This window comes from Cryptomeria japonica, chromosome 11 (assembly GCF_030272615.1).
Source record: "Cryptomeria japonica chromosome 11, Sugi_1.0, whole genome shotgun sequence".
Classification (NCBI taxonomy): Eukaryota; Viridiplantae; Streptophyta; class Pinopsida; order Cupressales; family Cupressaceae; genus Cryptomeria; species Cryptomeria japonica.
The window spans coordinates 529,837,261-529,861,179 of record NC_081415.1 but is presented as its reverse complement, the minus strand read 5'-3'; positions in this window follow the sequence as shown (position 1 = coordinate 529,861,179).

Genomic DNA, 23,919 nt, shown 5'->3' with positions numbered 1-23,919 from the left:
GCATTAATCTCCTCTCAAGGTTAGTGTAGGAAGTTGTTCTGGTACTTGACTTCCTTACAGTAACCAGTGCATTCTCTCTACCTAATAGTAACATTAAAATATGTAAGCTCTCATAAACTCCATGTACCCACTTTTCATTTAGTGGAGGATTTTACTACACCTTCTACCTAGCACCTTCCTGTGTTGATGGACACTCAACCTTAAACCCACATAATACATACTCTCTTTGACATTATTTTATCTATCACATAGCTTACTGCACCTACAAAGCTTCCTCTCACACCTACTATAAAATTCCTATTTTCCAAGACACAACCTAGTGAGAATATGTTTTCTCGAATACCATTTAGATGCAATCTATACAAGGGAAAGAAATGAAGGATGTCATAATGTAAAACCCTAGATATCCAACACAAAATCAAATATTAATCAAAATAAAAATAATGTTCTTCATTATTTAAAACCTACAAATGAAGGATGTCATAATGTAAAACCCTAGATATCCAACACAAAATCAAATATTAATCAAAATAAAAATAATGTTCTTCATTATTTAAAACCTACCTATATACATGTAATAATAGGTTGAGAGAAGCCAAAAAACTAATCACATAAATAAAAACTAACATGAAAGCTTATATACACCTAGGATAAGTAAATCCTTCATTGATTTGAGTCTTTATTTAATTTCTCTCCAATATAGTCAACCTCAACTCAATTTTGCCTTCTTGAGTGAATAATGTAAGGGTCTCTTCATGGAACCTATCAATTTCCCTTTTCTCATTTCCCTCTCTCTCATTCACTATTGTCTACCTTTTTCATTTCTTTGCATAATAAAATTCAATAGTTATACTTTATAATTTCTATTGTAACTAATCTATCCTTTATTTATGTATGATGTATATATTTTATCCAACCTAATGGCATAACAATAATCATTACTTGCAAGAGTTTTAATAAACATTAAAACATAACATTTCTAATTAAACATCTACCTTGTGGATACAAATAGTCATCTCTTATGAGACAATGAAGTCACAATCCCAAAAAGGTGTGAAAATGTAGTAAGAAGAAAGAACGTCTACCAATATGTTAAATTATATCAAAATGCCACCCAAAATAAGAAAGTAAACATCTAACACCTATATGAAGATAATAAAAAAACTAAAAGGATGAAATTACAACCAAGATTCTACCCAAAATAGGAAGCATTTTTTAACCTTAGCTTCATTTCAATCCAAAAATTTCATTTATTCAAAATACCACACACTAAAATAAAATTTAATCAATTATCTTTATTATATTTTAAGTGATATCTAGGATAAACAATTGCAATGGAGTCTTCTTCAATTTTGTATTTGGTGTATATTACATGTTTTATAAATATGTTAATTCAGAATGAAAACTTGAGTTTCAATTTTATTGTTCATACCTTTTTCATTTTTTTTAAGGTTGTATCAATTAGCTTGTCATGTTCATGTCAAATTAGAATAGTGAACACTTGGTATTCATTAAAGTCTTTCAATATTCCAACGAATTTCAATTTTGTTCATTCATGAGAGGGTATCTATTACATATCTTCTCACAAGTTTTAAAAATTAGCTCTCTCATGAATATATATATATATATATATATAACTCAAAAATTTCAAACATCTACATAAAATCAAATTATATGACTCAAAATTATTAAATATGAATGAGAAAGAAGATAAATTTTTTTTGAAGACATTCTTATCTAATAATCTTTTAAGTGTTTTTCTTCAATTATTTAAATTTGTATATTTTATGTTTTAAATTTATTTTAAAATAATATAGTAATAGATGTATATATTTATAAATGGTAAGTATGAATATATGTACACACACACAGATATATATATATATATATATATATATATATATATATATATATATATATATATATATATATATATATATATATATATATATATATATATATATATATATATATATATATATATATATATATATATATATATATATATATATATATATATATATATATATATATATAAGTGACACACACACACACACACACACATATAGACACACACACACACACAAGTGTATATTTGTTGTTTCTAAATTTTAAATTCAAAACTCAAATTTAGTCAACTAATCCCCTTATCTTAAAGCCATTAAATACATGTTTGATACAACTTGAGACTATGTTGCTGGTATTTAAAAGACTTTCAAGATGTTCACTATATAAAGCAAGTGTTTATCTCTTACTCATGTATTCTAAGACACTTAACTAATCAATAACAACATATTTCAATTTGATACAATAAAAATAATAAAGAATTTATAAAATGTTCTTACTTCTTATCTTCAATATATTTCAATTGAATTTACTAATAGAAAAACATTTCAATATTTAACATCTTATAAATTATAAAATGTAATCTATTCAAAAACATTCTTCAATTATCAAATTAAATGTTGTCTTATTAATTTTTAAAAACGAAACATCCAGTTACTATTATCAACTATATTTTCTAACTCCGTACTAATTTTGTATCTCAGAAGAAACCTCATTTTCCATTAACTGAAAGGAAATAACAATTGATTTTTAGTAAATCATTTTGAATGTATACTTTCTCTAGGTTGCATTAAGAACATATGATATAACATGGCACAAACAGAAGCGAGATCAAAATGCATCTCACATCAAGCAAATGAAGATATTTTTTTATTGAGTTTTGAAGAGTGAAACTTACAACACACATAGGACGTACTGCTATTGACAATGAACATAGCCATCAAATAGGAACAGATAAGCAGAAAGTGAGAAACATGGAAGAACAGAGTAGGAGAAACTTGAGGATGACTTCATTCATAGGTAAGCGTGGCGGTGAATTTGAGCACTGTCTCATTGACTGTGTGAGAAACGGTCTCTATGAGAGCATGGCCTTGAGCGTCATGGAACACCCCGCTCCCTCCTACTACTGCAACCTCCCTCTGTGCCAATGCAATGTTGTCTTTGCCTGAGAATTCAATGCTGCTGCCTCCGTATTCAGAACCTTCAAATTTGGCTGTGAAAGCGAGTAACAATGTATTGGGATCTTCCTCTTCAGCATGGCTGGGCAAGTGATAATAATATCCCTCCCCCTTTCCAAGAACAACAGATGAGTGTAGATCAGGACCTTCTGTCAGGGTGTCCTCAATGACAACCACACTATTCAGTGGGATACCCGAGGACCCTCTAAGAGGATTTAGTCCGCCATTAATAATATTTGTGTTGGGAAAGGAGTTCTGAAGGCCTAAGGTAGGTACATTAAGGCCAAGGCCAGGAATGAGTGAGCCTATGCCCTGCACTCCTCCGTTGGTGGAAGAGATGGGCAGCTGGCCAAAGAAAGGAGAATTGTTGATGGCTCCACTTGGAATGGTCAATGGAAGAGGACCGTTCCCATTCCCATTGAAATTGATGCTGTTTCCAAACTGGTTTGGCAGGCCAGAGATGGCATTGCCAGTGCCAATGGGAAATCCTGCAACTCCAAGTCCAGGATTGGCAGTTGGGTTTGGTCCTCCCGTTATTTGGTGCATAAAGAAGGTGATGGTCTTGGGACTTGAAGACCCTTCCTCTTCTACTTTTGGGCTATCTGTTAATAATTTTCTACTTGCACTCACATAGCTACCCCACACAATGAAAAGCATCAGAATAAGAAGCTCTTTAGTTCTCTGTGCCATTCTCTTCTCCAAGTTACGAGCTCCTTTAGCAAACGAATGAAGTGAGATGAAAGTAATAAGAATGAAGTGATAGATATGAATGCGTATAAATCAGCATATGTACAGGTGCCATAAACATGCCCGGTCAGATTTGTTGGATATTCAGTTCACCTGCTTTCCAATTCCCACATCGGCTTTCGTCATGGCCCCACTGAGCAACGTAGAGAGTTAGCTTGATTACATGAATATTTGCAGGGTGACATTATTTTGATGTATGTTTTTGGTTGCCTAACACATTATCTTCACTTCACCTGATCGCTGCAACCTAATTTCCCATTTTATCCTCTACACATTGATTTCCCATCCGCCCCTTCAACCAAACCAGTGTTACCTGTCTGGAATCGTAGTAATTTCCATTCAAACTATTTTATTTTACGACTTTTGCGTTTCTATTTTTGTTTTACGAGTCTAAATCTTCCTAATTTTTTATTTTTGTTATAATATTGTTTATCCTTAATTGTTACTTTGCCCATATTTATTAGTTAGTAGGCTTATCCTTTTGGTCAAGGTGTAATTTTAGCTTAATTTTGATATTATCTTATTTTCATGGATTAGTTGCTATTTAAATTTGAGATTATTTTGTGTGAAATTAGGATGTTTTATTATTAAGCTATTAATTTTTTTATGATTATTTTGTGTGAAATTAGGGTGTTTTATTATAAAGCTATCAATCCTTTTGTTATAGTTGCTTACTAATTTTTATTAAAATATGAAGTTGCTCAAAATTTCAGTTTAATTTATTTTTTAATATGAAATTCTTATTTTTTTCATTCATATCAAAATTTGAAAGAATTATATAGCAAATTATCAATTTCTAATTATTTTGAAATGTGCTTAAATGAGGCTATGTTAGGGGAAGCTCTAAAAGTTGAGGCTGACTATGTCTATGCAACACAGGGAAACTCATAACATGCGTAAGGCTATCTCTTCCTTGGTCTTAGTACTCATTTCTACCAGAATCTTGTCATGGTTTTGGTTGTCTTGGTAGGATTTTCATGTGTATTATGGTCTCTCTTGAGTCATTTAGGTTTCCATAGGTTGTTTGATTGAAAACCCACACAAATGCCCTATATATCTTACGTGTATGCATAGTAATCCCTTGATTTGTGGAAAGGGACGAAACTGCCCTAAAATTGGTGAAGAAGGTGCGAACAATGAAGGACTACAAAGTGGTAAAACTTGAAAGAAGATCTACAAGTAGAGGAAGCAGAGGCTACACCAAATTAAAGAGGCAAAATTCAATGTGAGAGTGAGAGGAAATAGTACAAGAACCCTCGAAGGTCAAGGAGGGGGAAATGATGTTCAAATCAATGAGGTTCAAGATGAAGGAGGTAAGGACCCCATCTTACCCTGGGTATAGAGAGTTAACCCTTATGAAGAAATATTTTTTGCCATAAAAAAATAGGGAAATAGGTTGAAAAAATCTAGCAATTTTTTTACATGCCTTGACTGTAATACCCTATTGGCTAGGAGATTTTTTGATAACTAGCTTAAATTTGTGTGGGGCAAAAAACTAGGGATTTATGTCTAATTTTATAAAATATTACAAAAAAAGATTATTTATTAACTTTCTAAAAAACCATAATAAGCTAGAAAGGATATATTGGATAAAAAGTATTGAAATGTGGGTGAATCCCTCTTGTCCATTGCATGGTCCCCCAATATATCCCTCCCTGAAATATTATTCTACTCCACTCTTAGGTGGATAAATGTTAGGAATGCCCCTGAACAAATGTGGAAAAATATTCCACAACTGTTGAAATCTATAGGGAAGACCCTCCAAGTCGAGTGAACTTGTTCAACATTGCACATCTCAATGCTATAATTCATATCATTCAATGAAGGGATTTAAATTCATGATGTGATAGAGTTTCCTATGGAGGACCAAATCCATTTATGTGAGATTAAGGCTTTGGGAGGACTAAGATCCTATTCTTTGTGCAAAACAAATGGACATCTCAAAAAGGATTGTCCTAAAATTTCTCATGATAGAAAGAATAGCAATGCCAATAGTCCATCTATTGTGTTTAACAAAATGGATGCCTGATTGTCTCATGTAGGTGTTACTCAGGGGCAAAATCCTATAGGGTCACATGTTGAAAGTTTGCAACCTAACTTGGACAATGACCCTAATGTTTAATCCATAAGAGAACATCAGGTGGCTCCCATGAGATCACCTCTAGAAGGAAATTGGGGCATCAAGGACCCTCAAAGATATGATCTTAACTTAGTGGAAAGCTAGAAAGTGGGGCCAACAATAATAAGGAGGACAAACAACTGGTTGTCTAACTGTTTCCTAAAGGTGTCTTATGGAAAAAATCTAACCGAGCCACACCCAGAGAAGATGCAATATATTAAATATGTATCACCTAATCCTAAAAATTTAAATGACCAACAATTGGCTCCTATGAAAACACCCTCAGAAAGTACTAGGGACAGATAGGTAAATAAATTGAAACCACTAGAAAAACCTTGTAATATGGTGAAAAGTGACAATAATAATAGTCAAAATAATAAAAATGGATGTTAGCTATAAAAAGAATGCAAAAGAGCTTGTGCTTAACAAACTAACAGATCTAAATAGAGTAAGGCAAAGAATTATAAATGCTTTCCCTAACCCTCCTAGTGCTCTAGTCACACTAGGTACTACTAATGGGATAGCACTAATTGAGAATCCTAAGGCAACTCCCACAATTAAGGAAAAATAAATCTCCATTATAGGCACTATCAAAGATGACAAGAGTGAAGTGGCCCCTATATCAGAATTAATTTTTTCATCATACCCCATGAAAATATAATGTGGTCTTACTGATAGTGAAGATGATAGAAGGAAGATTGATAATGAATGTATAAGCCCCCTAGCCCTTGATAAGGATGCAGGAAATAGGGGAAAGAGAAGTATTTCAGGAAAAGGTGAGAGAAAGATGAAAACAATTAATATAACCAATAGTTCTATTAAAGATGAAAAGATAGGGAAGAATATTTATACAACCTTTTCAAGGAGGCGAGTTTGGTTCCCTTTTTTAAGGCTATGCAATGTTATAACCACAATCCCTCATCCAAATTTTGCAACTCTTGGTCAAATGGTGAAGTTTTTATAGGTAGTGTCAACTTCAAAGTGACACCTAAAGTAATTTTTGAAACAAATGGCTTGAGGGTGTAAAGTGGAAAATTGGATCCTAGTGACTCCCCACCTAGGAGGGATAAAGGAAGCCACTAGGATGATTTTCACTTGGTAGGAATTTACACTCAAAAGAGGGGCTTGAATCTACTAGATCCAAATCCAAGGGAAACAAGGATGTGAATTCTAGGTGGACTGCAAGGGTTGAAGTGTGATTTACCCTCTTTTGTAAATGAGAAAGTTGACTTGTTGACTATGTAGGAAAGAGAGATAAAATGAGTGAAATGAGGGGCTAACGGTTCGAGATCGCGTTGTAACTTTGAATATGAGATATCTAGAGTGATACGGATTTGCCCTGCGAATTTGAGGAAAAGTTGTCAGGACCGTGCTGAAAGTGTCCATGCTCCTCCGAAAAATCCACGAAACGAAAAGGGTTTCTCCGCCTCTGCAAATGAAGCCCAAACCTACAATTATAGCTATGCACCTGCAACCTACACATAGAAAAGAGGGAAAGAAGGATTTTGGATAGGGGTTTTCCTTATTCAAACCCTGGTTGAGGAATCAACCTTGAAAGAAAGTAATTGTAAATGCTTGAATGTAAACAATAGAAATGTATACCTTGTAGATCTACAATTTGTTGATAATGGTTGCTTTGATTCTTGAATGTAGTCACAAATATTGTATGCAATGGCATGTAACATGACAAAACCCTAACACACACATATGCTTGCAAATGAATGTTGTAAATGTTGCTCCAAGGGATAAATAAAGAAGACACATGGAGAAGAAGACTTGATGGATGCTTTAAGACTTGAATGCTTAAAATTCACCTATTGTGTATATTTCTTCCTTTGTCTCTTTTGTATCACCCATTCATGTATATGAAAATGAGAGGACCAAGTCCCTTTTATACATGCCTCAGAGGATCAATTCACCAAAGTCCGACATCGGGGAAGTTCAGAATCCTGAAATGCAGATAAGACCGAAGGGACCTATCTTGGGACCACCCTAAGACAAGGGGAGTGGGGGGATAGGGGCACCACACCCTTTTCCTACCCTATTTTGGGGTCCGGACAAGGTCTTGAGGTCATCTCAGGGCTTTAACAAGGAGAGGTTCAAGGTGGAAATGCATAGAGAAGTCCCAGTTTAGAAGGAAGATGTTGTCACCAAGGTGAGGACCTCAAATATGGTTAAAATTGCTAGGGTCACAATTTTATGACACTACATTTAGCCCCCACTTTAGCGAGAGTATGGCTTATGCCAGTACTACTGGTAAAGTAGAAGAAATAGAGATGAAGATGAGAGATGCAAAGCAAGATTACAAGGAGCATAAGATGTCACTAATCTTGAGGAATAAAATCCCCCAATATTAGGATCTTAACTCACTCAAACATATGTAAGAGAACACAAAACAAAAAGGAACAAGATGCACAAAACAAAAATAAAGCGCAAAAGACACGCAACAAAGACAAGACACAAGACCACAAACCAACTAGCCGAAGAGACCTCAATACTTAGATGTCCCAACAACTAATCAGGACACAAAGACCAATGCCATCACATAAAAGAGAAAAGCTAACATCATACATGAACCATCAATAGAAAAACTATGGGTTCATGAGAGGAAGGAGAGAGAGGACATGAATACACACTTTGGTGATCCTTGAGAAGAAAGGCAAACAAGAGAGAAACCATGGACATCTCACCCCTAAAACTACGTGATCCATGGAGAGAAGGACATGGAAATCTAGCCCCCAGAGTCTGTCTGGGTAATCCATGTAAGGGAGGAGAGTGGAAACATAGTTAGTTCCACCCAACCTCAAGCGCGCGTGTGTGCAAGTGAGGTTCAAAGTGCCTCACAGGAGTCTATGCCTGAGTACTCTACAACTTGTATAGAATGTATAATACAAGTGTCAAAAAGGCATGATATCTCACTCTAAGAGTTTGTGCTTTGGTTCCAAGAATAATCACCCTGCATAAGAGAAAAGTGGCATCATATCGCTCTAAGAGTTTGTGCTCTGGTTCCAAGAATAACCCACTGTACAGGAGAAAAAGAAGTGTCATCTCGCTCTAAGAGTATGTGCTCTGGTTCCAAGGATGACCCATCGTACAAAGAAAAAGTGATGACATCTTTCTCTAAGAGTCTATGCTTTTGTTCCGAGAATGATCCACTATACAATGCATAAGAGAAGTATGGTACAAAGGAGCAGTGTGGGTACCCCCCATTAAGATGTCAACATAGGTTTATGTTGATATCTTAAGGAAAGTAGAACAAGGATACCTACCTTCATCACAAAGAAGATATCCGCTATGCAACAATGTTATAAATCCAAGCAAGAGAGGGAATACTCTTCAAGCAAGGATAATATAGTTGAAAAGAGATATCTTGTTGTAAAGGAGATCCTTGGAGGAGAAGAGATATTTTTTCAAAATACATCTACCCCCAAGGGGAGTTGTCTTAGACAAATATAACATCTTCTAGAATGAAGCGCATAAGAGAATAATAATTCAATCCTTCCTCCTATTTCTAGGTGAAAGGGATTCTTGATGAAGGATGACTCACTTTTTAACCCAATGGGGATAGGTGAACTTATTATGGATGTATATTACCAAGTGTGAAAGAGATTATAGTCAAGGAATTACACCTCTTGTATAAGAGAGAACCCTTTAGTGAACAATAATAATTCCACACAAGGAATGACATCAAGTAATAAAACTCAAACTATCCACAACAAAGGAAAGAGTGGATCCTTAGAGAGAGAGAGAGAGAGAGAGAGAGAGAGAGAGAGAGAGAGAGAGAGAGAGAGAGAGAGAGAGAGAGAGAGAGAGAGAGAGAGAGAGAGAGAGAGAGAGAGAGAGAGAGAGAGAGAGAGAGAGAGAGAGAGAGAGAGAGAGAGAGAGAGAGAAATCATTTCCCCCCAAGCGTAGGGACAATGAGAAGAGATTACACAATCTTTTAGAGAGATATTAAACATGCACAATGTACTTTCATGAATGCATGGAAGGAAAGACATTAGTATATGTAAATTACATGTCCCAAGAAGTGGTAATATTTGAAAGAAAGAGAGAAAAGCATCACATATTCCCCAAGGGGGATTGATCATAAAAACATACCATTGTAAGAAATTATAATCACATATAAAAAATGGAGCCCCTTAAGGAAACACTGATACATGAGAAAAAGGAGGGAAAATCCTTGCCCCCCAATGAGAAAGACAAAGAGAAACATTACAAATCTTCTAATGGTGAATATTAGCAAATGATATGCCTTCCTAGTGGAACAAATCCTTACAAGGAAGGGATACATACATCTCAAGAGATCATTCTATGCCAAGGGTCATATCGTGCTTGCTAATAATTGAGACCGTAGAAGAGGTAAGTTTCCAAGAGAATGAAGGAAAGAGAAAAAGAGCACTACTCATTAAAGAAACTGCTCTTTAGCAAAGATAAAAACCCAAGAAAAATTATATGCTAACATAGGAATGATTCTTATGCTATAAAAGAGATCTAATAATGTATAATGCACCAAGAAAGAATGAGGAAAAATGAACTTCTTATTGCTGCCCCTAAGTATGTAAAGTTAAAACAACGCCACCACAAATCATAAAAAAAGAGCCCCCAACTAAGTTGACTATTTATGTGATAAGGGTGAGGAGAAACATGAAGAGAAAAGAAGTGCTAATGTAATATTTTGATGTCAAGGAACACAACTAGATCTATTGTAAGAGAAATTTGCGCAAGGTAATATTGCTTTTGAACAAATTTATTAAATGCATAACATTTCCCAAGAGTGTGAATGAGAATCATGAAAAATGCAATACTCAATACCTTTCACTAGTTTAAGATTTTTGTTTTTATTTTGAGGAGGAAAGGAAATGTTCCTATCATATTTCAATTTCCAATAGATTGGTGCAACTAGTCTTTCAGGATGATAGATATCGTCTTGACATAAAGGAGAAGAATGAGTAGAAGAAGGATGTTTATCATCCATAATTCTAATTTTGCCACTTTCTATGCCATCTTGAATATATTTTTGAAAATCAAGGCAATCATCAACAGTATGGTCATGGGTTTGATGAAATAAACAAAAAGGACGTTTTGAAGAAGAAACATTCTTGCGGGCTCTTTTGATTTGTTGTTTTTTGAGATAATTTTCAAAATTTTGCAGCCTAAGGAGTTCATCCATAGAAAGAGGAGCATCATTTCCTATGCCTTTTATAGTAGTGTGTGTAGGAAGATTTATAGGGACACAAATTCCTTTCTCAAATTTCCCAATTCCTCATCCTGTAAAACCATGTTTTGTGATGATATGAAAGCCACAAATATAAGAATGCTGCAATTGACTAGATGGAGGAACATGATCATGAATTTCTTTGAAATATGATGTATAAGGAGGAAGAAATAGATTTGTAGATGAAGAAGGAGTATCATGTGAAATGCCAATCTCCTTTCCTTTATCAAGCTTATCCTTTGTGGGGGATTGGGGATGAACATCTTCATCATCTAGAAGCTCATTTTTAGTTATTTCTATGCGAGGGGAAAGATCATGAATAAAATGCATGACATTATCCTCCCTACATATACTTTGATGTTGAAGATAGGTCTTAGGAGAATAAGGAGGATCTAAAGATGTAAGAATGTTAATGTTTTGGTTTTGCCCCCTTTGCTCAAGGGTATGTGTAGAAGAAGATGGATCCTTGTCACTTTTAAATGCTTGCACTTGTTTAAAGAGATCATTCGTTAAAGCATTAGGTCTCATCTCATCCACATAAGATACCCTAGGAGAGGTAAAGGGTTAGGATCTTTAGGTTTAGGATCTACAAAATCCTCAAGATGATTAACATAGGAAATGCATTTTGTTAACAACATAACCATAATGCAACATAAATGATACATGAAAGCTTGGAGATATAATTGAAAATAAAACAATTTGGAAATCCTAACAACACAATATGACCAAGTGTTATGAATAAAGAGAAGCAACGAGAAATTAAAGAAACTCTTATCCGACACATGATTGTAGTAAATATATGCAAAAATCAATGTGATCATATGCGAAAGACCAAGTAAATCCAATTTATTAATTGCAATTGAAAGTCTCTTATTTAAAATCTTAATTTGCTGGAAAAGAAGATCTAAAATTAGGACCTTTTTAATATGAAAATTAATTGAAATTTTGAATTTGATGAAATTTGAATTTGTGTTCGACCTTAGGAGGTGTTAAAATTGATAAAGTATGCCAATTTTCTGGATTTAAGAAGAAAATACAATCAATTCCATCTCCCAAAATTTCAGAAAAAGGCCAGGGACCGTATTGAAAGTCCACACGATTCGACCAAATTTTTCCAAAATTTTTAGGGATGATAGATATTATGATTTTATTGCAGAATCCAAAAAAAATGTTGATTTGGAGATGTGGATTGGTCAAATTGGCAGTCAAAGGTTGAAAATAAAAGGATTAGAATAGCAATTTTGAAATAAAAACCAGATCTAAAACAAGCAATTAAATTTTGCACTTCACAAGTGTAATGTTCACAAAACAAAAAATTAGGGTTTTAATGCAATTAACCTCTAAAATTTGCAAATAGATCAAACTTGGAAATTAAAATTTGAAATTCAAATTGCACTTAATCAGATCTAATAATGAGAATTCAGAATTAATGTGTAAGACGTCGGGTACACCAAAATGTAAAGTGGAAAATTGGATCCTAGTGACTCCCAACCTAGGAGAGAGAAAGGAAGCCACTAGGATGATTATCACTTGGAAGGACTTTACATTCAAAAGAGGGGCTTGAATCCACTAGATCCAAATCCAAGGGAAACAAGGATGTGAATTCTAGGTGGATTGCAAGGGTTGAAGTGTGATTTACCCTCTTTTGTAAATGAGAAAGTTGACTTGTTGACTATGTAGGAAAGAGAGATAAAATAAGTGAAATGAGGGGCTACCGGTTCAAGATCGCGTCGTAACTTCGGATCTGAGATATCTAGATTGATACGGATCTACCCAACAAATTGGAGGAAAAGTTGTCGGGACCGTGCTCAAAGTGTCCACGCTCCTTCGAAAAATCCTCGAAACGAAAAGGGTTTCTCCGTCTTTGCAAATGAAGCCCATACCTGCAATTACAGTTGCACACCTACAACCTACACACATAAAAGAGGGAAAGAAGGGTTGTGGATAGGGGTTTGCCTTAGTCAAACCCCGGTTGAGGAATCAACCTTGAAAGAAAGTAATTGCAAATGCTTGAATGTAAACAATGGAAATGTATACCTTGTAGATTTGCAATTTTTTGATAATGGTTTCTTTGCTTCTTGAATGTAATCATAAATATTGTATGCAATGGCATGTAACATGACAAAACCCTAACACACACATATGCTTGCAAATGAATGTTGTAAATGTTACTCCAATGGATAAATGAAGAAGACACATGGAGAAGAAGACTTGATGGATGCTTGAAGACTTGAATGCTTGAACTTCGCCTATTGTGTATATTTATTCCTTTGTCTCTTTTGTATCGCCCATTCATGTATATGCAAATGAGAGGACCAAGTCCCTTTTATACATGCCTCAAAGGATCAATTCACCAAAGGCCGACATCGAGGAAGTTCAGAATCCCGAAATGCAAATAGGACCAAAGGGACCTATTTGGGGACGACCCTAAGAGGGGGGGGGGGGGGAAGGTAACATAGGTGCCACACCCTTGTCCTTCCCTATCTTAGGGTCTAGACAGGGTCCTGAGGTCATCTCAAGGATTTAACAAGGAGAGGTTCAAGGTGGAAATGTAGAGAGAAGTCTCGGTTGGGAAGGAAGATGCTATCTCCAAGGTGAGGACCTCAAATATGGTTAAAATTGCTAGGGTCGCAATTTTATGACACTACAGAAGGTTATGGGTGGTGAAGATTTTTTTTAAAGATTACATGACCTTTAGATCAACATACTATTTGAAGAAGTGGAAAATCCAAAGCGTCTGCAAAATGGCTATGACAATTCAAATCTCTCTCCTCCCTATGATTTGGTTATTTTTCATGTAATGTGCTATTTTACCCTTGAGGGATGGTATACCACATTTCATGGGTATCACTTCCCCATTCTGAACCATATTAGGCATAAGGAGTTTATTAATATTCATTTCTTCCTATTCTCCTTGTTGTATCATAACAATAGAAATGTTGCATCACACCCCTTCATTAAGGTCTTATGTATGCCCTATATAAGCATGAATTTTCTAAGAGCTCGCATGATAGCTGTTTGTTTTCTATTAATTATAGTAAGCCCTGTAGCTTGCTAAAAATTGAGTTGCTTGAAAGCACTCCCCATGCCCTAGTAAAACCCTTTGCTTTTGGGAAGAAAAAAGGTAAGATTGGCAAAACCCCTTTGCTCAATGAGGGTGTTGAACTACTCAAACTCGCTCCAAAGAAGCGTAAATATTCAATTGTAAAAGTAGGAACCCTTTAGGATAGGAAGTTGAATCTTAAATCCCCTAAACACAAAACCCAAGTTATTGATGTGGATGAACAAGTGCTAAACATCTGTGAAGAAGACTTTAGCTTGCAGGTATATGCTAAGAAAGACACAAGTTCTTGTGAAAGGCGGTCGATAACACTCCAAAAAAAAAGATAAAGAAAAGGAACAAGTTAAGCATTAAATTAATGTTGATCCTCTGATTGAGGAGGAATACTTTATGAAGCAAAAGGGGAATTTTGAAGACTCGTATTATGATGGCATTAGTGAGCACAAAGCAAAGTCTAAAGATGGGGGAGCAAAAAATATTATTTTAGAATCTAATGAATATGAGGAATCATAGTCTAAGCAAGACATAGGTGTTTTTGAAGGGAAACATGGGAAAATACTTTGAAAGGGGAAATGCAAGTGGTTGTTGAGAGAGGAAGCAATAATATGGATTTTTGTAGTAATCTCAAAGTACAAGTGGTTGATATGTAGGTATGGTTTAAGGTTGTCGAGGCTAGTGCTAAGGACCTCAAAATCTCAAAAATTTAAATGGGAAAAGCTCTTAATTCTCTAACCGTTATTACTAATGGCATCATGAGGAATTCTATCATGGGTATGGTCTTGGGTCAATCCATATTAAAGAAGAAACTAAATAATGTTGGGAACCACACCGAGACAGAGGAGGACAGTCATACTTCAACTAAAGATAATTGGGAGAATAATTTACAAAAGTTGGTGAAGGCTTGGGGTGTAACACCTCGCTGAGGAACCCTATAGGACTAATAACTAACTAGTTGAAATAACATAGCAATATTTTTTTTGTAAAAAATATAATGTATCACATCTATAAACTCATCACAAGACTAACCATTACATATACACAAGCGGATGATAAACATAAAAAGAAACTAAGTCCTCATATGGGTTCCCTAATGTCACTACTATGCAACACTCCTAAACAAGATCTATGATACACAAAACATAATTGACATATTGATAAAATTACATAAAACATGAACAACTACAACTATCACTAAGTTCATTTTAAACACCAAATCAAGTGTTCCTATGATAACCTTTTAGCATAAGATTTGATAAATCATCCATCCACATAGGAGTAGTCGATACCAACATCGAACCACTTAAACTCTACTATAGGATTACATGAATAAAAATTACATTAATCCCATTTATATATTCCTTTGTATAGAGTGTCCAAAATACAATAACAAAAATTACGATTATATTTTTTCATAATGTTACATGACATATGCTAATACAATAACTAAATAATCTGCATGATGAATTATTGGAAAGTATATGACAAGATCCATCCAAAGCACACAAACAAGTCCACCTATCCGCAATGGAGTTTGGTAATAACCACCTAACCATGTGGAAGCCTTAGGTCCATCGCACCATTCTTAGGAGATAGACACAATGCCCCACACATATAAGAAAATTAGGCCAACTTGCAATCACAACACTAATACCAAGGAAACATAAGTAATACACGAGGAAAAATAAGATACATAATAAGGTCCCACTGGAGGCTTCTATACTCAACCACTTATGATAGGGTTCTAAAGTACAAGTAGGAAAGAGTATTATCACATAACCTCAAAAATGGGTTATCTTGGTAGTCTCTCTAGACCCCGAACCCCATTTGACAACTCATGTGGAATCAAATAATCCTTTCACAAAGATAAGGAGGTTTGATCATGCCATATTAATGCCCCTAGGATGACTAGGTCTTCCCAATCCCATCCTTAGCTTGTACAAGAATTCAGTTTCATGGGTGAGGCACCAAATTATCTTATTAATGTGTATTTTTCCCCCAATTTATTTATTTAGTTATCAATTGATTAAGAAACTCACAATGGGTTATCCCGGTAGCCTCTTTAGGGCCTCGACCCCCATTGAGAGCCACCCTCCCTAAATTGCACCTTGACACCTCTAACCTAGGGTTCAATTCCAAGGAATGATAAGCATCAATAGCATAAATATCTCATATGAATTATACATAAGTCCATAATTAGGATACTAAATAATAAATCATACACATAAGCCTTCCTAGACCTTATCCATCAAGATTAATTAATGAAACCATTCTCAATTCTACAACAACTAGATTTTATTGCGTCCAAGCATACGAAAGGGTGTGTGAATAGAACATCAACCCAAATCAGATCAATCAGACCCAAAACCACATGATAGATAGGGTACACGATCAAAGAAAGAACTGTATAGTTAAGCCCAATTCTTGTGCATTTGTAGGTTAATGTTGTACATTTTCAACCCAACACTGCATAGTTGAAGCCAAAAACTGCACAGTTGCATAGAACCCTATGCATTTAAATAGGGATGATTTTGAGCACTCAATTGGGTAATCAAATGACTCCAAAAACAAAATTAGGAAAAAAACCCATTTTAGATAGGCCTGATTACCTTCCATAAACTCAACCAAACCAATTCCAACACCCATACACACAAAATGAGACAACAAACTCTCGAATAGCCTTCAATTTGCACAATGAAAACAAGTGCAATTGAACATAAAAACTATCATTTTAAACCATAAATTGAAAAGTATTCTTAGATTGATAGAAATGATAAGAGATATACCAAATTTCCATTTCAAATTTAAAAGAATAAAAGATCAAAAAAAGAAGAAGGTGATAAACCCTACCTCGAATCCATTGAAAACAAGGAGAAAGAAAGAGAAGATTGCACAATAGCACTCCTATGAACATCAAGAAATTCCAACCAAAAAATAAAAAAAATTTCAAAAATCAAAAAATCCTTCCAATCCTTAATCCATCACACAAAACCAATCACCAAAGATCTCCTCCAAAAATACACTCAAGAATGCAAGAAATTCCTTCCAAAACCTTGTCAAAATCACTTCAATTTTCTTCTAAAAAACTCCTAACAAAATTTGCAACAACTCTCTATCAAAACCAAATAACAACAATAATAATTGCCTTCCCAAAAACTTGTATAGAAAATACATCCGCCAAATAACCAAAACTATACAAAATCCAAGTTAATATAATAAACAATTTAATTAATTAATCCCAAATACTCAACGAACTCCAACCAAAATAAATAATAATAAACTAATATAATTTACCTCCACCCCAAATATAATAACTCTTGTAGAAAGTAGAGAAAAGTTTAGTGGCGAATAATCACCAATTGGCGAATATTTTGTCTTGGGCATTTAAAAAATGGCTAATAAGTTGGACTGATCAAGGTGGCCGGATTGCCCCGACTTAATAAATTTTCAATCAAATGCATTTCAATTCGCCTTTATTTTTATTAGTTACTTGTAACGATTTAAATATTTCGCCAATAGAGTCTACGTCATCACAACGGTCTATTTAATATTTTTGCCTAAGTTTTTGGAAGATTGGCTCAATGCATCAACACAATTCGCCAATAGCCATCAATAGTTCAATTTGCATGAGGACCCAATTCGCCCGACATTTTTCGGAAGAGTGTCTTAATTCTCCCCAATATTCGCCAATACCATTAATCGTTCAATGTTGGGGGAGGATTGATTTCACCAATTTTATTATAAGTCCATCCCAATGGACGGTCCATAATCACCTAGCAAATTACAACATATATGTTTTGTCGATGTTTCATTCGCCCAATGTTTCCATAAGATGTGTTAGAATTAAGTGGGATTCACCAAATTTGTGGTATGCCATTTAAAATTCCTGCAATATTCACTAAATATGGATTGGTATAAGATTGTATGAAAGATAAAAAAATTATTTACACAGTTTGGTCAGTTCAAAGCTCTCAGTTCGAATCAATAGCCAAGTTATAGACAAGAACAACCATTGTTGCATTGTCGTCTACTAGTGCTTTGTGCTACTCTCCGAGAATCTAAAGGTAAGTGGTCATTTCTTTGAAGTGTTATAATACTATTCATCTCGATCTGTTAGCAACTTTTAGATCATTCTTATTAAGTAGGGAGACCTTAGACATCTAGATTCTAGGCCCTAGGGGCAATGAATCTTATAGTCTATTATTGCTTCTTAAACAGGTAAATAGTTTTTTGCACTTGCAACCTTTATTTCATTGGAGATGCCAAACATGAAGAAGGGTAAGACTCCTGAATATGGTGAAGGCCAAGAGAGGTAAGCAAAATGCAGAACCTTAAATTCATACTTTAGCAATATTTTTGGTAAAAAAGATGATCATGAACGTACATCATCAAAACTACCACATTCACAACTTACATTGAATATTGAAGAAGGTGGCGAATGTGATATCTCAGATGACAAAGAAGAAGAAGATCTAGTAGATACCCAGGGTAGCAGGAATGTGATAATTGACTTGGTTGACAATGTCGTAGATGATGATGATGCAGGAAAGGGGAAAACAAAATCTAAATAAAAAATGGGTCAGGAGTGGGATATGACGATGCATTTTCAAATTTATTGGGTGTCAAAGTATCCATTCATTGAACTAGTGGAGAATCCAAACAAAAATGACCCTCCAATTTAATGCAGGTGTAAGATTTTTAGTTGAAAATATAAAAAGGATAAGAAGTTGCAGCTGAAGCTTGACACCATTGAAAAGAATATCGGCAAATTTTACAAAAAATAAAATCATAGATGGAATTGAAAAATCAGTAATAAGATGGAAAACAAAGGAGCAATGTTAGCATGTTAAGTGTGCTGAGGAATATGATGCACATTTGAAAAGACAGGCAAAGCTCGCTGAATTTGGAGGTTCTCTTGAAGCTATTTTTGGAAGGGCAATGGCAATCACACAACTGGGAAAAAATGTTCAGTTAAGTGTTGTTTTTCATATTTTGACTAGAGGGCGTCCTATGACAGACTACCAAGAAATTAGTACTTTATTATCTTTTTGGGGAGTTCAAAACTTTCCTAACAGTCGTGATGGTCAGTAAACAATGGTTAGGAATGGGCAAGTTGTCTTGCTGAGGTTGAAAAACAAAATATAAAGGAAAGAATTAGAGAGTCAAACTTTATTGCATTGTCTTTGGATGAAGTTACAACAATAGATAATATGTCTTGGGTATGTATGGATGTTTATATCTTAAAGAATCATGTTCGCCAACCTCATCTACTATGTGTTTATAAATTGAAGGAGAGTGTGACAGTGGAAACTCTGTTTGAACTAGTTAAGAATTCATTAATTGAATATGGAGGTATGGATGACTTGACAATTGCAAAAAAGTTGGTATGTGTAGGAACGGATGGAGCTTCAGTAATGCAAGATCATAAGAACGATCTTTGCATAAAGCTACAAACTTCTTGTTCGCCCTACATGAATGCTATTCACTGCATGGCCCACATAATGAATCTAGCTTTTAAAATTATGAGAAAGTATCCTATAGTAACAAATGTTGAAGATTTAATTAGAGAGCTCTACTCATACTTTTGTCAAAGTCCCAAATGGTTTTTGGAATTTCAAAATTTTGCTGATGCAATAACTGATGGGAACAAGCTTCCGAAGGATGTCAATACCAGATGGATCTCCTTGCATGGTCCAGTGCATTGAGTTTATTTAGAATATCAATCCTTGATTGGATTAATGTATGAACACTTCCACATAGTAGACAAAGCTCCTAACCTGCTTTGTAGGTTATGTGATATAGAGACAATCCTAACTTTAGTAGGTCTTCTCCCCATGCTAGAGGAAATGAACCATCTTGTGAAAAAAGCCCAAGAAAGAGATATGTATATTGTTGAATATACTAAGCTACATAAAATGACATGAATGGCCCTCTATAATCTCTATCAATCAGAACAAACATTTGTTGATTTAAAATTTGCTAGATGGCAGACATTGACAGATTTGAACAATCCTAATAATTTTTTTTTCAGTTTAATGCAGACGGGGAGTTATGTGTTAGTGTACATGGATTTGAGATACCAATGCACCACCTTTCCACGATCATGGAACCATGAAAGAACTCTAAGAAGAAAGAATTAAGTGTCACAAGGGAATATTTTAGCAAGATTGTTGATTATGTGACTACTAATCTGAAGAAAATCACCTCTTTTATTTCCTCAGAAATTATAAAATGATTCCCTCGTGATGATTTACTTGAATCCATGTCTATTGTGTTTCCTTAATAGTGGGAACTCAACAATCTAGTTGATTTTCATCATTGGATAATGACTTTGATAAACCATTTTTACAAATCTGTAGAAATCAATGGACAAACTATAGAAGGAATTTTAAATAAAAAAATTCTTAGAGAGCAATCACCCCATTTTGCATTAACTATGAGGCATCATTTTGATGGATCAAAAAAAATAGAGAACCCCTTGGAAGAGAGATCAGTAACAAAGGTTTGAAAAAAGATAAGCTAGAGCGTACAATTAGTTGATTCATTATTAGAGTATCTCAAAATCGTTGATTTATGTCAAAACATGATATCGGGTTTGGTGGAGGATGAGAGAGTTTTCAGTGCTTTGGGGTTCTTAAAATCAAATTTAAGGAACAAAATAGACAAGAATTTGGAAAATTGCTTGCGGCTATATACATCGAGGTATAATGTTCAAAGTTTTCCTTATGAAAGGGCACTAGGAATTTGGAAGTCCAAAACTGAAAGAAGAGAGTTGGGCAACACTTCAAACCAAGGTGAGACAACTAACAGTGACAATGAATTCCAGTGGCAGTGACACATATACTACTAGTTTTGAGATGCACTCAAGTGAAGGTATGCAGATTAAAGAAAACATATACAATAATCAAGGAAGCTCTCGATTTGATGATCGGGATGATGAGATGATTTGGAAAAATTAAAGAGATTTAGCGCTAGCAGTTACTAGGTATTTATTAAACTTTTGGTTGCATATTGCATAATATATTTCATCTGTCACATTATAAAATCCTAATCATGCTTGAAGATATCTTATGTTTCTATCAATGTCATTTAATTTTTATATGCAATTGCATTTTTCAAATTTCTATTTACAAGTTAATAAATTAACGTACTACTATTTTTCAGTGTTCAAGAATAAGGTTGCATTAGTATTTATTTATTTGATAATTTTGATTCAAAATTCAAGTATCAAAAAAGTGTAGTGTTGCATTAGTAATTACATCATGATCATGGAGACAGCTAATTGCATTAGTATCAAAAAATATGATTAATATTTGATATCGACCATAGCATGAGATGAATTTTCCCAATTACAACTTACTACTTGTTCCCTACATAGAATCCCTTTGAATAGACTAAGCAATTTTAATCTTTTACTTTAGAAGAAGCTGAAACCCATTCAAACTCAACAACACAATGTAGACATATGAACCTCAACCAAAAAATCCTCAATTTCATTGATTCATATAAGATTCTTGATAACAACTGTGGTCTTTTTGTATATTATTCACCCTTGGTGAATTAGTACATCTGCTTCTATTAGAATTTTGTAGTATATGTAGAATTTGAAGAAGGAGAAAAAAGGCCTTGATTATCCTCTTATAGAAAAACTAAGGATGCAACAAGCTTCAGGCCTTTTACATTATCAAAATTTGAAAACTAAGGAAAAGAGAGCAAAAAGGATCAGAAGTGATCAAATCAAAACTAGAAGAAACATAGAAAAGAGAGAATAAAGGACTATAAGTCTTCAAATACATATTGTTTGAGGTCATGAAGAGCCTTGAGATGCAATTAATGGCGTGATCACCTCTATGCTGGTCATACCACTGTTGAACCTTGAGAGTGCATCCATGTAGGATTCCAACTTCTTAATAAGCTATGTATTATCTGACGTTATATCTTGCAACATCTGATCCTGAATTATTTTGATAGATCAACATTCCAATCTACTTTGGATCTTAGGACCTTTTCTCCTTCTATTTTACTTTTTTTTCTATCAAACAGAGTAGGCGTGAGGCTGGCGACTAAATAATGAAAGCATCTAAGTTCACCACTAATTTTTTGTGTATAAATCCTGTGCATAATAAAGAGCTTCTTTAACATCTCAAACATGGTTTTGAAATTTTCAATCATGTCATGTAAGAAACTTGGGAGAGGCTTAATCAATGAAATCTCCAACATTACAATTGTCTTGCTCATATCAGATAATGAGCAGGCCATGAAATGTTTCCATCTCAAATGTTCTTGAGAAAACCTCAATGATTCCCTATTCTAATCCCATGTTGCATCAGCATGGTCCAAAATTTCACTGATCTTTGATTCCAATAGTGATTTTGCCATGTCTATCTTTATTCTTCTCTCCATCTGCAAAGCATACATCTTTAGTGCATCCCTTTCATTTCTCAAACTGACTATCTCCAATCTAGCTTGAGCCAAATCATTCCCTAATCCCATATCTTCATTAGATGTATGCTCAATCCTACCCAGAGGTGTGTATGTTGGTCCTGCTCTTAACTTTTCTTCCAGAGTAGTCACCTTCTCTCTCAAAATTGTGACCTCTTCATTGTTTTCAAAGCCACCTTATGAGTAAATTTTGCCACATTTAGATTGAGGCATGTTGCCTCTATAATGGAAGTGTCAGCCACTCTTTTGACTAACAGACCCCCAAATAGTTGATCAACTGCATAACTCATACTAGGCCTTTTTGTGACTCTATGAAGACACCAAATAACTAGTTGATCAAGATGATCATCAAATAGTGCTCTTGAAAGTACTTCCTCTCTCTACACTATATCCATTGATTCTATATCTATGTCATGTCTCCTTCTTAATTCATCAAAAACAATAGTAGAAGAGATGTCCCATCCTTCCAAAAGGAGTACCCCGCTCCTCTTTACAATCTGCCTTCCTATCTCTGGGGTCATAACAACAAATTGTTCCTTTGCAGCTCTTAGGACATCATCTTTCATTACCAATATTTCTTCATTCCCCAAATTTTCAAAGTTAATACCTCTTCTCTTTTCCATTTCATGTGTCAAATTTATTATAACAAAATGCTTGAATTCCCTGGTATTTATAAAACCATCATCACTCATGAATTGTTCACAAGCATTCAATCTCGCATGTTTACTGAGATCTCCCCCAAGTTTAAAAGCATCAAGGGCCCACTCCTTAGGAGGATTTTGAATGATAACCCCTACCCTTGTATCAAATCTGTGAGGAGGTAAGGGCTCATCCCCTTGGAATTCAAAACATTGATATGACTGGAAAGGGATTTTTCTTCTCGGAGACAATATATGAAAGGGAGTGACAACCCTAGGGCTCTATGGGACTTGAAAAATAGAACCACTCGAATATGGTGCACTCATGGGCCTCTTCATGGAAGATTTTGCAAGAAATATTTGTGAGAGGTCCAAAGGGTGTGATGATTCTGGATAAAGAGTAGATGTGGATGGAGGTTCTTGAGGGATTAGGGGAGGGGAAGCAAGGCCAATGGGAGAGCCAATTGACTGAGGGGATTCTGGCCTTTCCTCCTCTACTACCTGCATTGGGGGTATAGCATCCAAGCGGGGTCTCTCATGAAGCAGGGGCATTCTATCAACATCTATATAAGTAGAAAAAAATTCTCTCATCCTTGCTTCTAGGATTAGTTGCATCTCCCATGTTGGAGAGTAAGAATTGTCCTCCTTCTTTCTTCCATTTTCCTCATATTGGATTT